General features: G+C 42.1%; 1 protein-coding gene across 3 annotated transcripts in view; it reads right to left on the bottom strand.

Annotated features, from left to right (window-relative positions):
- ETV6 (ETS variant transcription factor 6) overlaps positions 1-22,072 on the bottom strand; it is a 122,927-nt gene that overhangs the window by 37,475 nt on the left and 63,380 nt on the right. The window lies entirely within an intron of this gene.

Consider the following 22,072-nt stretch of genomic DNA (forward strand, 5'->3'; position numbering starts at 1 on the left):
TCTTCGTAGTCTGGACCTACATGTGGTTTTATTTAAGTCTTTTGCTTGCTACTTAATTGCTGTACAGTGCAGCAGAGTGCTCAGATTATTACCATGCTTACACTATGTGGCAGTAATGCTGGTAACCAAACTGGAAGCTCCAGGTTTAGGAACCTGACCAACACTACTGAAAGATTTGAAAAACTGAAGAAATAGTTGCTAGCTGCAATAAATACAGCTGCCTAAAATTAAGATGGTTCCTTTCAGCAATTTATCACTTTAACCTACCATCAGCTGCACCATCTTGATCTTCCAGTGGATGCAAATTTAGAGAGATCCTAGAGTTTTGTAAGAGAGGGGTCAGGAAGTCCTTTTTGTACAGCTGAATCAAGTGGAAAGTTTTGAAATCTCAGTTTCACATATCAACAAAACACCACCAACAACATTATAATCCTCCGTATTAAGAAGCTGCCTTTTTCTCACAGGGAGATTTTGTTCTCAGAGGCTCACATCCTGAAGAAGTTGGGTCCCTTTCCCTTGAGGAATTTTGGCTGGGACTTTGTTTCCTAACTCAAGTGTGACTGTGAGAGCTGGGGAGGGGTGAGTGTGTACACAAAGAGCATGTTTTCCAGGCTGTTTCCAGGGAACGTGAGGCCAGCTCCACTACAGAACAGTCTAGGCTGTAACAGCGAGATGTCATCTGCTGGCTTCCTCTGCACTGGGGCTCCAAGGCTCCTGAGCTGCAGCTGCACTTGTGCTGCTACTGTAAAAGCAGATTTTGGCAGCACAGCCCAGAACCATGGCTTACTTTGCCTGTAACCATTAAGCAAATCACCATAGAAAAAAAAAATAATTGCCACCAGCATGTGGTAGAAGTATGTCATACTTTTACTGGAACTGACGTTGCTTTTGGATGTCTTGCTCATGCAGGCTTTGTCTGGGGAGTCCTAATGCAGGAGGGCTATGACATCCTGCTTCAGTACACCAGTACACGAGTTCTTCTGTGCTTTATGCAAAGACCTGCCTTCAAGTGACATTAAATATTAAATTACTGGAGGAAACTGTACAAATTACGACTTTGGACACTGCACAGTGTACTTAGTTCTGAACCGCATCTTTGGAGGTAAAAGCCCATTCTTAGCATGCTGCATACATCTCTCACTCCCAAGATGCTGCAAACTGGAGTTCTGACATGATTAAAAACTCCAGATTTAGCTTCATTTCTTGATGGTTCCTTAATGAACCAAATCCCTACAGCTCTTACAAACTGTCAGTCATTTCTCCAAGAAGACACTGCTGTCCTAGAGAAAGGTGAAGAGCTTCAAAGAACAGCTCTAGATGCCAGAGGTCCTTCTCCACATTCAGGGGACAAGGAGGCCACTGAGATGGACTCCAAACTGCACTACAACACATCACCCATGCAGGAGAAGTAACTGCATTACATTTCCATGGGGCCCTTTAACCTTCCAGTGCAACTTGTGCTCAGAAAGGCCTCTTGAACTGAGGTACTTGTGCTTGAAATACATTGATAATGAGAACGAATTAAGTGTGTGCTCTTTGATTATCAGATGATAAATTATCATGATTATCTTTGCTGCATCTTGAGAATTGCTTCCTCTCCAGCATTTAACTCCTACTTGCTCTAAAGCTAGTCAACATACCCACAAACTTCTCTTATTAGGGCCCCCAAAAAACTGGCTTGCATTTATTATTTCTATGGAAGTCATACAAAGTTGAGGCATTAGTATTTCTACTCAGGACCACTTGAAAATACTGTTACAAGGAATAAGAAATGAACTTTATCATTTGGGACAGCACACAAGATCCTGTTTGGGATAATTTCTATCTCAGTACTGGGGTGTCTGCAGTAAGTACAGTGTTCTTCAAACCAGCTTGTCCTAGGTGACAGCTTGGACAATATGTAGTGTTTAATGACTGTTGACTTTGTCATGTTTTCTGGCCATTACATTGATGTGCCAGTGCATTTGGTGGAGGAGCTGTGCTGTGTTCTTGATGAGAGAGAATCTGTGTTCATGTATACCTGTACATTGGTTTCTGTCTGATCAGCTTTCTGAACGTGATTAAGAGCACAACTGCACTAACAGTTAGGTCAACACAACTGGCAGGGAGGTGGCAAATTGCAAAAAGAATAACAGCTGGATGTAGTGACAGAAAATTGAGAAAATGCTTTAGCTGGTATTTTAACAGAACATGTCATTCCACTGAAAAATAATGCATGGGCTTGCTGCATCACTTGAGTTTAATCTGGATGATGTCACTGAGAAAGGCTTGCTTCCAGGAGTGGAAAAATGATTGCAATGTCAATAGAGGCAAATGATTTACCTATGCAGTTCCAGTAAAGGATCAAGCTTTGAATGAAAAGGAAAACAAATGGATGAGCTAAATCACAAGAGGGCTGTGTCTCATCCTGCTTTTTGGGTTTCTTGCCATTGTAAAGGTGCAGTGAGAGAGGCTGCAGGCTAGTAATGATGGGTAACTGTATCATCCCAGATTCACAATTCCTAGTGCCACATAATCCTACTGTGCTGGTACAGACACTCAGTGACCTCGACATCAGTGAATCTATCTCCAGGACTCCTGTCCTTCCCACTCTTCCTCTCCCACAGGAAGCATGACCATCCCTGTGCTTGCTATGATGAAAGAACTACTGCAAGCATGCCAGGGCAAAGGAGACACCTGTCCTTGGAGAGGGGCACAGTGTGCTGTGAGCCCCCAGAGCTGAGCTGGGATGGGCTGTGGAGCTGTGACAGCAGGGAGGAGTGAGGAACTCACCCCTCAGTCCCACTGACAGTGCCATCTCTTTTGAAGGAGTGAGGCTAAGTAAGGTTAAATAAATTTAAGTACTGGGAAAGAGAATCAAATTGTATCACTTGTCAGAAATATTTAACAACATCTGATGGCTTCTTTACAGGGCTGACAGTTGTGCCAGGTAGCATAAAACACTGAGGCAAGAGGACCACCTGCCTGGAGGACATTTCAACATGGGCAGACAGGAAGGGGAAGGGATTCAGCACAACAACATGATGGTGTGCATACCATGCTCATGTCCCCAGGAACCAACCCCAGGAAACTACTGGAGTCCTCATACACTTCATTATGTGGATATTGAGAAAACGAAGTTGAAATGCTTTTTCACCAACCTGTCTAATTAAAACTGTCTTAGCTGTGCTCCCCCGTATATTGGCAAATTTTAGTCAGCTCTGTGAAGGACATTTGTCTAATTATTTTATCTTATCTATTGCAGAAATCCAGATTTGTAGGTCTGTCTGTTCACACACCACTTGTACTCACAAAAACTCAGACAATCACAATGACACTGAAGTCAGGAGAGCTACACAGGTGTCTCCATGAAGTAATTTCTCTTCTGTTTTTCCAATGATTCACGACTTGCTTAGTTTACAAAGTCCAAACCAGTTTTGCTTCATTCTTTTGTATCATAACTTCCAAATCATCTCAAGTTTTTGCTCTCCTGGGAAGACTGACTCACAACCAACTTGCAAAGCTTGGAACATCATTTTTAAAAAAGACAGACTGGAGAATTAAGAAGGTTGGAAGCAAACACAAATATTAGGAAAGGATGGTGAACTACATTTTGAAGAAAGGACACCTTCTAACCTAACTTTTCAGGTTTCCTTAGCTTTTCACTTCATGCCTGCTTTTGTAATTCCTACATTACAGAAATTACTAAGCTCACTGGTACCCCTAAGTGCAAAGCAAGTTGACATTCCCACGTCTTTTCTTTCTTCTTAACAAGTTTCAAGTGGAAAACTACTTTTCTAAAATACTTTGCTTACTGATGTGATTCCTTCCTCCCCACCCCCCATGACTGGGGTCAGTCAGTTTGGCACTGACAGCATAGGGCAGAAATGCAGACATGGGCACATTGTCAATTTGAGGAGTGGGAGAAGCCCTCTTCAGCAATTTCACACAAAATGACATTAGGGAATGCAAAGTGTCAAAAATTTCCCGTGAAGCCCTGAGAAAATCTGCAAACTCGATGTCTCACACCTCTCTGGCAGATAATAAACACAGAGCATATGGACCCAAGTACTGAATGTTCATGAAAACAGAGTCCTCATGTTTGAGACCATGCAGAATTTCTGAGGACATGAATGCAGTTTCAGAAAAGATTTACACCCTTGTTATTCAGGTGTTTGGATAACCAACAAGGGAAGTTCAGAAAAGGTTTATTTGTGAGGTGGCTTCTTCCTTAATAAATTACAGTATTTCTTTCTTTTATCTTCTTCCAAAGCTGCTGGAATGGCCATTGGTCCTGTTCAATACCGTGTCTTCCCTGCTGTGATCAAATTTGTTGATTTAGGTCCTGAAACACTACTTCCCTCTAAGATTAAGTCTCAAAAGAAAGCACTGTGATTGATTTTTAACAAAATGTTTGGTGATGCCTCATTTTGGATTTTTTCTAGATTTCCTCTTCCCCCCACTACCCCTGAGGTGTGCACACCGTGTGAAGTGGAGATTTCTCTTGTCAACCCAACCTCAGCCTTATTAATTTAGCACTGTCACAAGTCATGCTTTTGCAACTCTGCTGACGGAATCAGGTGGGAGGAGGAGGAGGAGGCTGACTCGGCAAGAGGAGCCTTTTGTTTGCACGTCTTGGTGTTATCAGAAGGAAAACAAGGAGTGAGCAGCATGCATTGTACAAAAAAAATCATGGCACTGTCACTATTTTTCCCTCTGGTTCTTTTCAGTCTTTACCCTTTTGCTTAAGCAATGCTGCACACATGGTTTATCTTTTAAGCCTGGGAAGCAGCAACTTAAATAAAGCAGCATTGACACACTGGATGTACCCTCAGCACGTGCACCCAACCCAAAGTCAACAATTCAGCCAACCCCTTCACCTGACTGTACCCTCTGGTCGCCTCCTGACATCTGAGACCAACCCTAGCTAAGAAAAATCCTCACCAATATGTCATATTGACCAAAAATTCAATCCACACAGCTGAATGTTAAAGTACAGATCAATTAGTGCCTGCCCTTGGTTTTGAAAACACTGGCTTTGAAACTTGAAAAGCATATCTGCATCTCCTGTGAAAATCAGTGGTAATGGTTCTTCTTGCCTTCTCCCTTCAAACTGGAAGTCAGGATGGATGGATGGATACCAATGCCTCAAGAGAAATCTGGGACTAATTCTGTGCCCCTGTCAAAGCCTAGTGGTTTCTTTGTCCCTTTGCTAGAACCCATATGAAATTGAAAAAATGGTACTGGGATATCATCAGGGTGCTTGTCCTCTCCAGGATTCATTTAACACCTCTGCCTACCTCTTAAAAGGACATAAAAGAGGAGGCAATTTTTAATCTCCTTTCATGGTGTGGTTGCCAACATCACAGGCTAAAGCTGCATCTCCTCAGGAAGAGGGAGCTGAGTGTGTCCATAGCTGTTATTTCCGAGTTGGCAGGCATGGTGGAGAGGCCTTTTGCTTGCCCTGATAAGGTCATTTGCATAACCCTACTTTGCATACATTTTTTTTTCCTCTTCTTTTTCTTTCTCTCTCCACTCTAAGTTCTCCATGTGCCAGAGAAGCACTGGGAAATCCTTATATTAGCTAATCCCAATATTCATTCTATGAAACATTTACTGATTTATTTCATTTCCTGTAAAAAGCTGGTGTACATTTTGGTAACTCTATTCTTACACAATGTGAAACAAAGAAAATTGTACTGTTAGTGCAAAAAGAATTCTGCTTTCTCTGTATAGGTTTCTTTCATATTCAGTCAAAATGTCTGTGTGTTTTCTTTCTGTTTTTAAAAGAAAGCCTACTAATTACTTTTGTTTTAAAATGAACAACTGACATTTGTTCAAACTAAAAGTAAATCTAAACAAAAGTGTAAGTGATATCCATACTTACATTGTAAAAATTGAAATAAATGCAAAATTGCAAAGCAGCCCTCATAAATAGCGGAAAGGAAGATGAATACCAAATTGCATCAATTTAAGTCTTGTTCAAGTAATAAACAAGACACTGAGAGCTGCATGGTTTAACTCATATTCCTGTGAGCAGTTCCAGTGATTTTAGTGGGCTGTCTCACTTGGATAACTGCCATCCAGGAAAAGAAAGCGCTGAAAAACCTGTCCTTCTCTTAGTCAAATTATTTCTTAAAAATACACATTTTTATAATGGTCTTTGTGTGTCACCTTAATTCCAGATTTTTTACTCTGGAAAGGACCATGCTGAAATTTGAACATGTTCTGAAGTTCTTCCTAACAAAACAAACCCTTGCCTTATTTTTCATGGCAGCTTAAAAATATCAAGTATCTTTAAACCAGGGGGCCTGGTGCCCTGTTTGTACAGAAAGACAGAACACAGTTATTTCCCTACCTACAGCAGCTCATACTGTAAGGCCCTGGTCCATGTGAAGGGCCAGGAGATGCTAATCCTAATTGAAATCAAATGACCTTCATCATTTAATTCAACAGGCCTGCTTTATTACTCTGCATAATTGTACTGTCTCAGTTGCAATCATAAACCAGGACCCCACAGTGTGCTTGGCAATGCACAAACAGGAGAGAAATACTATTTTTGTCCTGAGAGCTTCTTTGGATTGTAATCTCCAAGCAGAGCTATTAAGAGGATGTCATTTATTGGTATTTTTCCCAAATCCCCAGTTCATGCAAGCTGAGCAAAACAGAAATGATGGGGTAACACCATAGATTTTGCTACAGAAGGCAGCATTTTGATCTCCACGGGCAGTAATTGAGGGGAAAAGGCAAACTGAGAGTTTACAATACTTGGGAGAATGGTGAGACCCCAACAAAGTTTGTTTGAATACACAAAATCAGACCCATTGAAAAAATAAAATGGAAGAAATTTGCAATATTCCAAGGTTGGGATTAATCCAACCACTTGCATTCCAATTGCAGTCAAGATGAAAGTTCTCTTTTGTGTTTTGGTTTTGTAACACTTAATGTAAGGTCTACTTCGAGTTTTGGAGTAAGAAAGGTTTTGGGGTAATCAAAATTTTCAGAAATTGTTACAAGAACCAGTTTGATAGCCAGTTCTAAAAGCTCTTTATTTCAATTTAGAATATTTTAGAAAAACAGTAAAAATGTTACATAGGAAGAATTTGTTTTAAAGACACTACTTTTATAATATTAAAAATTTACATCAAGAAAGTTTATTGACAGATAAGGTCTATTAAGGACTTCACTTCTGAACTTTACTATTTATATTTACAAATTAAGGGTGTGAATTCTCAGTTTACTAATCTGCCAGTTGGATCACTTCTTTGCAGCCTTGAGCTGTTTCACTTTACTTCACTGAAAATATTTAATAGCCAAACTGTAGTGAACTTGAATTTTCCCAATACTTTATCATGTTTACACACTATATCACAGATTTCCTAGTGTATTATTAGCATTACAAATTATTAGAACAAAATGACATTTTTTAATGAACAATGCAGTGCCTTCTCCTGACTAAGGTTCACCCCTTTCCTCTTTATCAGTATTTAGTGAAGTTATCCATGCAGCCCTAGAGCCCACACTTTGGAAGACTCTGCATGTGTTGATGCATATGCAAGGCTTGTGTGATTGGAGGATGAAGGTTCTCACAGGCAATGTTAATTCTGACATTTCTTCACCTTTAAAACCTTAGGAGCTATAATGCAGAATAAATATATTGAGCGTAATTTTTTCCCTTGTCTTTAAAGTATGAGAAGTGGTGAAAAAAAAAACCTCAGAAATTCCATTGTGGCATCATAATGAAACCTGCATGGGTCAGCAGCAGGAGGGTTGTGCCTTTTACAGCCAACTTTCAGACCTTTGCCACTTTTTGCTAAAGGGACAGCAGACAGCAGCAGGAATGTACTGTCATTTGTTATAGGAACCAGCACTCCAGGAGGGCATCAGACACCCTGCCATAACTCTGGCCCATTTTTCCAGCAAGTTGTGCAGCAGCAGGTGTATATGACAGCAGAAGGAAGGTGAGATTAAGAAATCCATCCTCCTAGCTCGATTTCACATCCCTCTCTCTGGAATTCTAGCTGTGCCAGTGGGCAATGCTGATCTATCTCCCTGGCAGCCTCCTTGCTGCAGGCTCTTCCTTCTGCCCCACTCCAAGTCTGAGCTCTTACTGCTGCCTGTGCACAGGCAGACTTCTCTCCTGTCCACATGGCCCAGCAGAGGGGTATTGAGGGTACAGGAGAGAATTCCTGTCTTTCTTCAAGTCTGTTCCAGGTCTTGGGGCACTGGACGTTTTCAGAGTTCAACATCAATGTAGTGGTCTCTGTCCTAGCAAAGAAATGATCAACTGCAACAGGTACGAAGTAGAAAACCTATCAAATCCAAGTTATACTGGCAACTGTCTGGAAACCTGAAAAACAAGGGGATCAACTACTCACCCCAGAAAATGAGCCTGCAATTTTTCCCAGATACTTTTGATCCATGGCAGGTTACAAAACATAGGGACTGATGACTACATCTAACTCTGAAGCTGTTTCTTTGCTTCTTTCCCAGGTGAGCTGGGATCCAGCAGTGCCTCACTCCTGTCTGCCCCATAGCTGAGAAGCAGCACTTACAATCTGGGGTCTCCTTTTAGCCAAGAAATGACAGCCAGCTGGCCAGTGTCACCCAGCCAACAGCTGGACCAGCTGGCCAGGCTGCACACACTTGTAAGTCAAGTCTGTTAATCAAACCACAACAGTCACTGGTGGCAGAATGAAGGCTGAACTGAAATTATATCATACTATAATACCAAACTAAAAGCTTAAAAGACCTGCTTTTCTTAGTCTAGGGAAAGCAGAGCTAAAAAAGTTCCTTCAGGACTTCATAGTCCCATTTAATTTGTTCTTAACCTCAATATTTAAAACAAGACACACAGAAAAGCAAGGAAGCAAATGACTTGCCTTTATCAGATTCAAGAGGCTGAGCTCTGAAGAAAAACAGGAACATTAAGGTAAAAATGTCTGAAAGATTGTGCATCTTTTGGCAAAATATTGTCATACATTCCTGGGATAAATCAACCTACAGAAGAATTACATGCAGACAACAAACCCCATTGTGCAGGCAATATTTAGGCAACAGATCACAAATGGAGATGAATACTACCAACAAGGAGGCCTAAAGAACTTCACCAGGATCCAGTAACTTTGTGTGAGGAATTGTAAAAATCATTGTGTGGTACAGATGAATTCAGCAGACAGCATGGAGTGTTGAGGTATGGTAGGGACAGAGGGGAAAATCTGAAGAGTTGAAAGGGTAGATTGGTGAGAGGGAAGCTCAAAGTATGGTTTATGGGGCTGGCACATCTCTGGGCTGACAGACTGACCACTCTGAAGTACTACATTGAGCTTGATAGAGGAGACATCAAGGGGGCAGAAAGAAGCACTACCATCCCAACATTACATAGGAGCAATCTGAGGCATGGCAAGGCTAAAAGGCAAGAGCTGTGGAAGGATTAAGGTTGTTTTCAGGTACTTTATTTGCCTCAGTGTTGCCTAAGGTCCCACCTAACTGCAGAGGCAACACCATGACCGCTGAGATTGCATGTTTATCAAGAGCTCTCTGGCATCAGAGTGTCTTCCTCAAATTAATTTTGCACTAAATCAGTCAGCCTTGGACTGACTAAACACTGGCAGCTGCAGGCCAGTTCCTAAGAGCTAAGAGTTGCAGGCACTTCCCAAGAGCTTACCAAGCTCCAGGGCTGCCCAGCACAAAATGACAAGAGATCTCTGATGGAGCCTGGAGTGCCATTCACAGTAAGTTATTTGACAGTCAGAGCATCCTTTTCGCACCAAGGTAAGACAAAATCCCAATAAGTGATACAAGTGATACAGAGACTGCCAGGGTCAGCCACGGGCTCAAAAATTAAAATGGTAAGTAAAGAGGGGACCCTCCCTTGCTAGGAAAACAACTGGTAGGAGTTAGGCAACATTATCTCCCATCAGGCAATGACTTTTTTCCTCAACTGGTTGCAAGCTTCAGAGCCACACCTGGTACCCAGCTCACAGTGGGACCCTTTATTAGAGGCTTTCTTCGGAGCCCAGTAAGTGCTGACCTAACTGACCCATGGGGGGTCCCCATGATAAAAACTCATCCACAGCTTCCAGAGACTTGGGCTCAACACCCAAGTCACAGTGCCCAGCCTCAGTGAAGGCTTCAGCAGCCAACAGCAGCTGTGGGTTTTCCAGTGAATAGTTCCCCTGTCCTATCAGCCCAGATCACTCAAGACAGTGGCTGGCTCTTCCTGCCACCCAACCTCCTCAGCAGAACGCGCCAGGTGACGGCGCTTCCTCCGCCGCTGCGGTCTGGGGCCTCCAGGGTCTCTGTTATCTGCCCCCTGCAGCCTCTCCTCTGACAGGAAGCTTCCCCAGAGTTTTCCATCACAGGAAATTTCCTGTGGGGAAGCACTCAGTAAGCAAACAAAGAGTTCCTTGGTACAAAAGAAGAGTGAACATGCACACAGCTGTGAGGAAAACACCAAATGCTGAAGCAGCAGAGGCGAGGGCACCAGGTCACAGTCCAAACTCTGTGAGGAGAACCAAGCTACCTGAGAGGCTCAGAAATTCCCAGGTGAGACCACTGTGGTCAAGGCTGGCTCACAAGGCTGAAGTTTAAATGTCACAGTCAGGTTCTATTTGACTTCTCTGAAGAGAGTTAACAGCCTTAGTGTCACACTGAACACAGACCACAACTCAGGCACCATTTCTGGGGCTTTTTCTGCTGCACTGAGGTCAAGGACTGGTACAGGCACAAACTGGCCCCACAGATGAAGTTGTGACTGCAGTCTAGGATGAAGCGCCAAATCTCCATATCAAGCTCACTCTGCCATCACCTAATAATGGGTTTGACACCCCCTGCATCACAAATTCCCTCTTGGTAGGATCTAATCATGCTCTGTACACACTCTTATAAAAAATACATTTGTGTCCAGACTGGCCAGTTTCTAGTTTTTATAAAATTTGTGCTCCTGGTGTCTTTTTTCTTCTGTCCTCTACTCTTTCTGCCCTTTGAACTACACTAGTTTCCTCCTATTATCCACTTGTCTCTTCCCTTCTTTTTTACTACACCATTTTATGTTAGCATCCTGTTCCCTTCCTTTTTTGTCTCTTCACTCCTCTCTCCAGAAACGGATCCCCTGCTCTCTACAAGTGTTGTTTCAGAGGGCTGGGGAAAGAGATACACACCTGCTATAAGCAAAAATAAATCACTCAAAAAGAAGGGTCTTCCATGCTGAAATTCAGGCAACCAGCACATGTTTCTGGCATCACACAGATTTAATACAACACGTGGGACATGGCTTGTTTGGCAATTTGAACTCACTGGAAGTACCCACAGGGAAGCCTCATGCAGGGACATGGACAAACCCTGCTGGAGAGTAAAGGGTGACTGGCAATGTCATGGTACCTGTCTAGTACAGGTACCATGGACACATTTCACTGAAGAGGTCTCCTTCTAGCAGCATCAAGCTTTGAGACAGCATCATGTACACTGAGTTAGTGTGTCAGGTGGGCAGGAAGCATGGGAGTAGGAGCAGAGGTGACCTGAAATTTTCCACCATTGTCATTTTCTTTGGTTTTGTTTTTGAGAGTAACGATCTGCAAACCCACTCTGATTTACCATTTGCTTATGCTGTGGATTTTTAAGTTCAGGCTCTTCTGAGCTATGTGACTGCAGAAGGCAGTGCCTACTATTTTCCACCCTCTTCTGGTTAATTGCAGCTGTGGTAAAGGGACTTCTGCCAAAGGACCCACAATGCTCTGTTCCACAGGAAGTCCTAAGATCTCTTCCTGCACAGGAAATTTCCTGTGGTCCAACAGACATTCCTCTTGGCTTTTATCACTCACATACATTTGTTTTGGCAAATATCTGTTCTTAGGAACAACAAGAAATGGACAAAGAAAAAGCAAACACTGCCACAAAGAAGGACAAAAAAGTCAGCTATGGTTAAAGTAACAAGCATGATCAAATTAACCTCTGTCACACATGAAAAAATATGCTACTGGAGCTGACTTGGGAGGTTTGCTACCTCAGACATTATTCAGAAAAAAAACTCTTTGATATACACAGATACAATGTTTTTTAAGATTCCACACACAAGTTTTCTTTCCCTTTTAGAACATTTTACTGATGCATTTTCCTAGAAATACGTTAGGCAGTGTAAAAGGAATTCTGAAGCTTTCCTCTTTTTGCAAAATTCATGTAATTATGGCCCTAGCTCTGATCTCTACCACATCATTATCAGCAAAGTTAACAGAAGGAAATGCTTAAAAAGAAATGCTTTGGTTGTATTTCACGAGACACACCCTCCTGCTGCAAATCAAGGACTTTCCCAATCCTAAATCATTCCTCAGAAGCACAAGAAAGTTATTATTTTAGAAAGGGAAGAGAATTCAGTTTGAATCTTGCAAATTCTTAAAGCTATGAACCCCAGGAGACATCAGATAAGATTTTCAGATGCCTTTCCATGCTTCAAGATAAAGGTAAGGGCATAGGGGAACTCCTAGAAGTGTTCAAGAGAGTAAGAGATCTAGATTGCAGATACACCCTGAAAAACCCAAAAGGCACCTGTTTGTTACCTTCATTCACCTAAGGAAAAAAAGTCTAAGAGCCAAAGATTCAGATGGGAAAATCTTTTTCACTATGAGGACAGCAGAGTGCTGGGACAGGCTGTCTAGAGGTGTGCAATCTCTGTCTTTGGAGGCTGAAAAGACCCAACCTGACAAAGCACCAAGGGACTTTGGCCTCAGAGCTGACCCTGCTTTTAGCAGGACGTTGGAGTAGAGACCTCCTAAGGTCCCTTTGGACATGAATTATTGTGTGGTCCTAAATCTCTCTGTAAATGCAACTCACTACCATTTAAGTTGTAATTTGACATTACTTGAGAGCAGAGTTGGAGTTTACTATCCCAAATAAAAGACAGAATTTTTGAATGAACTTCAGTGAATTTAAAGGGGAACAGATGATATCCTGTAAATGAGATTTTTCAAATAATTTAGTGAATGCTTATGATTCCAAACTGTTCTGAAACTCACTTCTCTTCTCCCTACATCAGCTCCTTTGCTAGGCTTATTTATCCTGACAGCAGACTAAGGAGAACAGTCAACAGTAACCCTACATTCCTTCCTATAGGGTTTTCCTGGGGTTTGTCAGCCTGCACTCAGCACAGAATCACAGAAAAAATGAGGTCAGAAGGCATCTTAAGGCCCCCCCAGGCCCAACTCCTGATCAAAACAGGGTCAAGCAGAGCAGGCTGCTCTGGGCCACATCCACTTGGGTTTTGAGTATCTCCAAAGAAGAGACTCCAGAACCATTCTGGGTAGCCTGTTGCAGTGTTTGATCATGTCCCACTAGAGGAGTTTTTCTGCAGAGTAAATGCAGTATTTTGTATTTCAGTTTGTGCCCACTTTCTCTGTCTTCTTCACTTTATTCCATCGAATATTTATACATGTTGACAAGACACACTCAAGCATTCTCTTCTTAGGGTAAACAGCTGCAGCTCTCACAGCCTCTCCTTTCATGTTAGATGCTCCAGTTCCTAAATAAACTTCATGGCTCTTCACTGGACTCCCTCCAGTATGTCCATTTCCTACCTGTACTGGAGAGACCAGGACTGCACAAAGCACTGCAGGTACAGACTCCCAGAGCTGAGCAGAGGGAAAGAATCCCTCTCTCTACCTGCGGGCAAGTCTCTGCCTAATGCATTGCAGGATTGGCCTATCTGTGAGACTAAGGCACCATCAGATATATTATATCCTGGTACCAAACATAAGATCAGGTCAACTAAGAATTCAAACATGCAGGTCAGAGGCAAAGCTTTTCCTTTAGTTTTTAAGGAAAACAGATCACTAAGAATTCAACTTGTGGTTTTTTTTTTAGAGTTGATGTGCTTTAGAGGAGTTGTTTGCAAAAAGAAAACCAAAAAAAGCCCCAAGGCAAGGAAAAGACTTCAGAGCTAACCTTGCTGTGAGACAAAGCTTTGTTAGGAAGTCACCAGGGATGGAGTGATGGACCATGCAGGTATGAGCACAGCACCCAGACTTACACCAGGGGGATGGCTGAAGCTTGCTCCTCACTCAGCCAATCCAGGGCAGGAAGGAGAAGTGCCAGAGTTAATCCAGCAGGTACTACAAGAGACATTTCCCATTTCCAAAGAGGGCAGTGTGACAGAGCACTGTCCTACAGTATAGATCAGGCCATGACACCAAGCACTGCCAGTTGGACACTTAAACTGAGTTTAGTACTTACTTTTCTTCTGAACATCTAATAATGCCATGAAAGCTTTAGTGATCTATTTATTATACTTTGAGTATACAATTGCACCATTTCCTGGAATGTTTTGCTCTCTGGACCAGATAATTTGTTATGTTGAAAGTGCCAGTGCTACACCCTGTCCAGTAAAAGTCATTACCCTTATGCAGTTTGAAAAATCTGCTGTGGGCATTGTACAATCCATAGAGAATTTGGAATTTTATACACAGACCATTTGTACACTTGCAAGTACCCAGGTCTGGTTTCCACTCAGGTTTCCAAGACTTTTAGGGACATTTAGATTTGTATTGGGATTTTATTTTCCCCATTACACCTCCCTAAAAATGTGCCTGAGTTCTCACTATTTCCATTCTTCTAGCTTTCAGACACTATTTCCTCATTGGCAATTCCCCATCTTCCTCTCCCATTCTCAGACAGTGAGACATAAAAGCACTGAAATTTAAATACATGTTTAAACACACCCATCTGCAAGTTAACCAAGAAAGAGAAATCTAGTGCAAAGTAGCGCAGGATGACTGTAGTTTTTGAAGTAGGCATAGTACACAGCATAAAGAAAAAATACATCAGGCAGCCAGGATGATAACTGGCTATTTGATCACAATCCATCTTTTAAAGCAGCAACAAATTTCTGCAAATCACCAGCAGCTGATGAAGCAGATGAAGACACACAGACACACTGAATGACCTCACGAGTTCCATCAGCACACACAGGTGTGAACTAAGAACATGGGTGCATGGGGTGCACATCTGATCTCACAGACTAAAATGGGCTGGCTGACTCTGAGACCTGCTGTGATCTACATCACAACAATACCCCATTCATCAGCTGATGATAAATGCACGTGCCAGATAATCAATACACAAGAAGAATTATTGATATGGTGACCTCATTCAGCACCTTGCTCCTGTTTCAGAAAAACAAACCTTCACATGCTTAGAACGAAATCCTAACAGTCAAAGCTTAAGATTAACAACCCCACGTATTTCTCAGCACAGCCCCTGAATTGAAAGACAGAACAGAAACTGAGACAAATTAAGTGTGCTTAGAGCTGTGAGCAGTGGTCATGTCGCAAGAAGCTCTCTGAGAGGGGAGCACAGTAAATCCTAGATTACAGCCTGCAACCACCAAAATGTGCCTCCTAAGGAAACTGCCAGGAAACAGAGCTGGTAGGAGGAAAATACTCGAGCTTTTCTGTCTCTGTTCCTAACAGGATTTTGCTAAGTTAAAAACAGCAACACCCACATTTCTGTGGCAGAAGTTTGGATGAGGTTGACTTTAAAGAGATGACCAGCACCAGGGATATAACTCCTGAATTTTGGGCAAGCTTCCTTTGAGAAGCTGCAGAGGATATCCCCAGTGCTATCCAGCTGTGTGGTATCTATCTGCCTCTGCATCCACCTCAGAGGGATGTGACATTTATTCACATGGCATCATCAGCAAAAGTCAAAACACTGTGTCTGAGTGTTCAAAGTTAAAGACGCCCTTGCACATGCAAAGACCACTCATACATGCACCAACCAGTATTTTTAAAATGCAACGAAACAAGGACCTTGCCTGAATAAAGCCATGTAGCAATGGTTTTCCTGCAGTACACTTAAAAAAAAAGTTTAAAAAGCAGATGCACCATTAAATCATAAAGCAAATCACTGACACAGAGTTTATTTTGATCCCTATCATACTTCTAAAGAAGTGCAGTCTCATTCTTCTGGCAATGCTGCAGAGATAAGGTGGAAGGCTTTTGCAGGAGCACAGCAGCAGGTGATTGAAACATTCCTTAAGGGACCTTGTCCAGTTGTCTTTATTCTAATTTTCATTGGGATGATCACAGCTTTCATGATATTTTTTTCATGATTAAAAGTATTACAGAAACCAGGGAGAGGAAATAATGAAGATTGTAAGAGATATGATACAGCCTCACTTGTTTCCTCTTTGTCTTGTGTGTATATGCAATTTACAATTTAACACCAAGTTCCTACGAGAGGACAATGAACCACAGTCAGTGTGCTCTGGGAGACATTCAGACAAAAGCTGAAGGAGCCCTGGCACACATGAACATGTTTACAGGACTTCTCTCTGCCTCATACATCCTTTTAAAGCTGAAAACCATGCCTTGCCAGGAAAAAAGCTTCAGGAAAAATTGCTTCCTTGTCCTTTTTATTTTTTCCTGGCTGCTCTTACATTTGAGGAGCAGAGGCTTCACACCCATAGATCAGCCATTATAAAAACAAAAGGAAAAAAAACCACAATTAAGTACTACTATCAGGCTGTGGGGAAGGTCTTTGCACTGCTTTAGAGAGCACAGATGAGGATTGCCAGATTCTGCATCTTGCATTACTGGTGCCACCTCTGCACTTTCTACTCACCTGTGGCCTCTGTGGGCTAGGCAGGCTGGCTGAAATTCAGATGCAGCACAAGACTGCCTTTGATGGGACCCTGTGCATGTCAGCTTAACCAGAGTAAAGCTGACTTGGGGAAGCCCCCAGGAGTGATGTCAACAAGCACTTCAAAAGGCTATTTACCTATACCTCAGGCCAGAGTTTTATGAGCACTTTAGGTTGGTTTAAAGTGGCACTGTGACAATAAATAAGTCCTACGTACTCCCATCTCGTGTTCCAGTTTTCTCACAGCTCCCCTGAAACTTGTTAGTGTTCAAGTAGCTGTACAAACACTCTGATCAGGGAAATTAGCAATGTAAAAGAATCAAACCCGACTATTTTCTTCCAACATTAGTTTTAACCCAGAGGAATTTCTCAGTCTGAATATTTCAGCAACGGAAAAAGAAATTTTGCCAGTAGCCAGCATGCAGGTGAGAATAACAGCCAGAGCAGCAGAAGGGCAAGACTGGCATTTTCAGCAGGGGCATTACATGACCCTACTCTACTGTATTTGGTGAAACTGGAGCCTCCATTTCCCCTTCTTCAGAATGGACAGTGGTAATAACATTAATACCCCCTTCCTCTGGGGAAACTCCACAAGTTTTGAAAGTCCCTCAGCGAAAATGGTATTTCAGGATCTTGGTGGGAAAGCATCATCCTCATATACACTCATTTTTTATCAGCAGCCAAACCAAGGGCTGCATTAGCAAACAATCCCCAGTGAATGCTACATGGCCAAAGGCACAGGACACTACCAAGGCTTTCATATTGCCTCTATGGCACATATAGACAATCAGCATCTTGTCAAGGTCTTCCACTCCTTAAGCCTGTGAAAATATATCCAACACACTGCCTTCTGCATACCAAACAATTTATTCATAAAAGAGACTTAATCTCTTAATGGTTATTTGCTGAAGAGCTTCTTGCTGTGTTGAAGAGAATTATAATAGCTGATGGTTGGAATCCTTGTACATGTTTTGTTATTATTGTTTTACTGATGATTAAAGTCCTAACTGTGAAGGAAATGCCGGGGGGTGAAGTGACTGACAAAATGCTGAGTTTTCTCATTTTTTAATTTGTTCAGTTGACAAGTGGATTTTTCTTGGCTTCCCTCCCCCTTCTGATGCTGTACCAGCCAGTTCAGCTTTCTCTATCACTTTCCATGACACTTCTGTATCAGCAGGGAAGTCAGTGCTTGGGAAGGCAGAAAGCACCAGCCACCAACAAAGTCTCTACTACGTAGACTAGAAAAGAGCCACTTTACACGACTCTGCCTCAGCCCTGGGATAACCCTGAGACACAAAGGTCATTCGGAGTTTTGAGAACTTGTTTTGCTCTCTGATTCCTCCAGGCCTGGCAGATACACCTGAGCTCACAGATACACCTGCAGTTTGTTTAATGATAGGGGATGGATGTGCATGGACAGTTCTTCAAAGAGAGGACAGGTATCATCCATTCACTCAGCAAAAACCACTGGATCACCACCAAGTCTTTATTTACAATCACTGCTGGTATGATTTGGACTCAAACCAAATCTCTTCATGTTCCCTTGATCCAGCCTGTCCTCCCTTTTCACTGGCCCATTCTTCCCCATTTTTCTCCTTATTCTATCCTGTGACTGAAATAAAAATTGATGCTTAGTGGATCTTTAATGTATGCTACAGGGCTTTCATACCTGTGGGTTCTGGAGAAGTGAAGATGGCGTGGTGCTGTATGAAGAAAGACTATTACAATAAGGACAGAATTTAAAAAGTTAAAAAAACCCAAACCACAACAGGCAGGAGATACAAGACATAACGAGCCCCATCTTCAAAACATTTGAATTCTGGTGTGTTTGAGAATATGGGAAGAGAGGGAAGAAAGTTGTTAGAGCAGATTCATGTATTGCAACCAGACCTTACATAGCTGAAGTTGTTCCATGTCTCTGTCTGTGGCTACATGAGAGGCTAAGAGTCAGAGGACATGGATAATCTCACTGGAACAATTTCTCTAGTACAGCCTGAGAGTCCCTCATCTATTTTATTATCTCTGCAAAGAGTACTGTTTCAGTACCTTGTTTCTTGCACTACAAGCATGGAATGTGACAAAGCAGAACCTGGTCCAGAACAATCACAGCCACACCAGTAATAGATTGAGACTGAACTTCCTAATTTCCTTTAACATTAAGAACATCAGAGAGCCTCATGTGAAAGAGCTGACTGGAAATGCTGGCTCTGAACCAACCCCAGCAACACCATTTCTTTGTTTTCTAAAGCTCTTGAAGATACCTGGACTACGAGGAATTTTAAGTGGTCCTCCACTTAAAATTGCTTATTTAAGCTGAAAATTTTAATGCATAACTTTACTAATTTTGTTGGATCTCACTTGAGATAATCAGACAGCTCTCAACTACCAACAACTTTATGTCCTTCCTAACTCACCCCTCTACAGTTGCTGACACCTCTGTGGCACTGCCAAGGAGCATGTTTTTTCAAAGACAGCTACTGTCTTTTAATAGCCACCTCTATGTATTTACATAGTTTGTAGTCATCTTTCTATTTACCTGGGAAGTAAATAGTTGGAAATCTATGACGGAACAGAAACCACCCAGATCAGTAAAACACCACTAATGTGAAGTACTTCCCTTTTGTTACATAAGTGTAACATGTGCCAAGGCCTTTAAAATAAGACAAAAGTAAATATCTGTACTGGTCTCAAATACTGAAGCTTAACTCTCTTTTTCTTTTACACGTTTTGCACTGCTGCAGATCTTTTTCACTGAGCTCCTTTTGAAGTGACATCAGGAAGATCGAAAACCCCTTTACATCAAACAATCAAATCAGTGGCTCTTAAAATGAATTACAATTACATTGCCTTGCATACTACATGAAACAGCACAGAAAAGCTGCTGTTGTTGCTATGTGCTTGAAGAGGAACATGCAGCAAAATCCCACAGAGGAAACAAAGTCAGAGCTACTCTTTCTGAAGTACCCGGCACGTGCATTCAACCACTGAAGTGAAAAACCACGCCAACTAGTTTTGTTTAGACTAGGCACCAGAAACCTTTTCCAAAATGCAGCCATTGTCTGTCAGTGTTTGCAGACTTTCATGACCATTTGGGGGGTGGACTATGAAACAGAATTAAGTTGACAACAACACATTCAAAGTCCTGATAACTACAAATGAGGAAACGGGTCCCTGGCTCATGTTGCGCTCTTACAAGTTACTGTTGTGTGCTACAGACTTTCCACCCATCCAGTGCTGACTTTGGAAACTCAGATGTGCTGGGATAAGGCACTATGGAGCTCCAGCTTCTCTCAGCATTGCTCAGGGCAAAGGCACACTGCTGCATTCAGTTACCCTTCCTCAAATGGTCTTTAAAGGCAAGCCTGTTAGATAAACTTCTATCTGTCAATGCCTTTTGACCCACATTCCCTATTCTTCCATCCTCTTCAGACAGAATTATTGCTAAACCCCTGGAATAATGGAAATAAGCACCTTTCACTGGCGGATTTAAACATATTTTCTAGAAATTAATGTGTTTATCCTTGCAAAGGACCTTCTTCTAAATAGGAAAAGTAAGGAGCATCATGCAATAAATTGTCACAGCCAGTAAAAGATTGCAGAAGGCTTGATAACTTGTAGATCATTATATACAGCAAATAGGACAGTTTTTACCAATAATGCAAGCCTTGGGCAAACTCATGTAAGTGAAGAATGACACGTAAACTCCCTGTTTGACAGTCAGATAAAGAAACCACATCCATCATTCTGCTGAGGAGTCTCACCGGTTGATAATCACCCAATAAAATGTAAGAGTATACTGATTCATTTATATTCATTGACTAAGCCTTCAGAAAAAAATCAACTGTTTCTGCTGGAATAATGTGTTTTGCACACATTTGCAAGTCACATGATGCCAAATATGCCAGTTTTCTATCCCAGGGTAGGTAGAGTATGCCTGGATCCCTGTTTTTCTTTTTCACAGAGCAGATGGACAGTCTCTTGTGTACCCTCCACTCCTCAGTTCACAGAAAGCACCTCTGTAATTCCCTAACTCCTCACATAATCCTTTTGCTCCTATCAACTCTCTCTCTCATCATCTCAGTCTGAACTCTAATCCCTTCCACAAATACACAGACTTTCAGTCTGCATGGGACACAGGTTTTTGTGACAAATTATAACCAGAGGAAAGTCAATAAATCTCAGGTTTTCCACACATCTCAGGCTGGTATGCTTCAGTATGCACACTGAAGGTTTTCCACACATCTCAGGCACTCTCATAAACCTTGACTCAGAAAACTCCATCAAGAACTGCAGATTCACATGAGCAGCACACAGGGCTTTAAGGCCTCCAGGTTTACAAGAAACCCAGCCCTAAGTGGATCTGTAGGAGACTGGAGGAATGGCTGACTGGCCCAAGACTGGATAAGTTAAAGTTCGCTGAGTTGGTAGAGTGCCTTACTCTGCCTGGATGTTTTAAAATTTACTAAGTACCTTATTCTACTTGAGTACTTTAAAGTTCACAAGCAAAACCTGTTATTGAGCCTCCTGAGAATTTGGCTGTTTCTCCCATGCACTGCCCAAGGTAAATTCAAGTATCTTCCCTTAAAACCACCAAGCAGGCTGGGGCAATAGAGGATCACCTTTTAGAAAGCATCCCCAAACTGAATCCTCTCTACACTAATCCTGTTTAAAATAGTACCAGCTCCATCAGCTCCTCAGACTGCTCCAGTCATTAATCCTGCTGGATGATTCTTCTAGAATCCCACTCCTCCAACAGCTACACATCTGACATATCCCACATCAACGTGCTCATGGCCTTTACTGGTTTTGGTTTTCACTCATACAAAGGCAGAGGTTGGTACTGGATTTTTACTTACCTTAATCACTTAATTATCTTAATTTCTGTAAGACTCAACCCTACAATAGCCAAGCACCCTTGTAATAATGGAAGCTGTAGCACTGAAAGACAAAAAGGTATTCTGCCCTTACAGGCATAACAGAGCCTAAGATGAATTTACAGAGTGGAAACAGCAGTAAAACAATACAACCTCGTAGTTCACTTATGGGAGAGTACCTAGGATGTACTCTGGTGGGCATAAGGTTTCTAGATAAGAATACAATGTTATTTATGTACTGCATGTTTCTGAAAGCTGAAATGTACATCATTTCTGGGCTGGTGCCTGCATTGCACCTTTTACAGAAATATTTGTGGCGGAGTTGGAAATTTTCTATAGCCTGCTGTCACAGGCTATACAGGATCCTATGAAAGTACAAAGGAAAATCTTTAAAGCACTAGGAAACCCTTTAGACTTTCAGTGCACAGCTTTAACACCACCAGCAGCGTTGTGAGTATTTTCCCTTAGTGCTACTTCTTTGACTGAATGGTAAATCTCAGGCAGCAAACAACTCATGTGGTTTGGCACTGCACACACACTCAGCCAGGTACTATTCCTACCCTCCTGTGTGTTAAGTCAATGAACAGGGG

This window comes from Fringilla coelebs (genome assembly GCF_963513975.1).
Source record: "Fringilla coelebs genome assembly, chromosome: 5".
Classification (NCBI taxonomy): domain Eukaryota; kingdom Metazoa; phylum Chordata; class Aves; order Passeriformes; family Fringillidae; genus Fringilla; species Fringilla coelebs.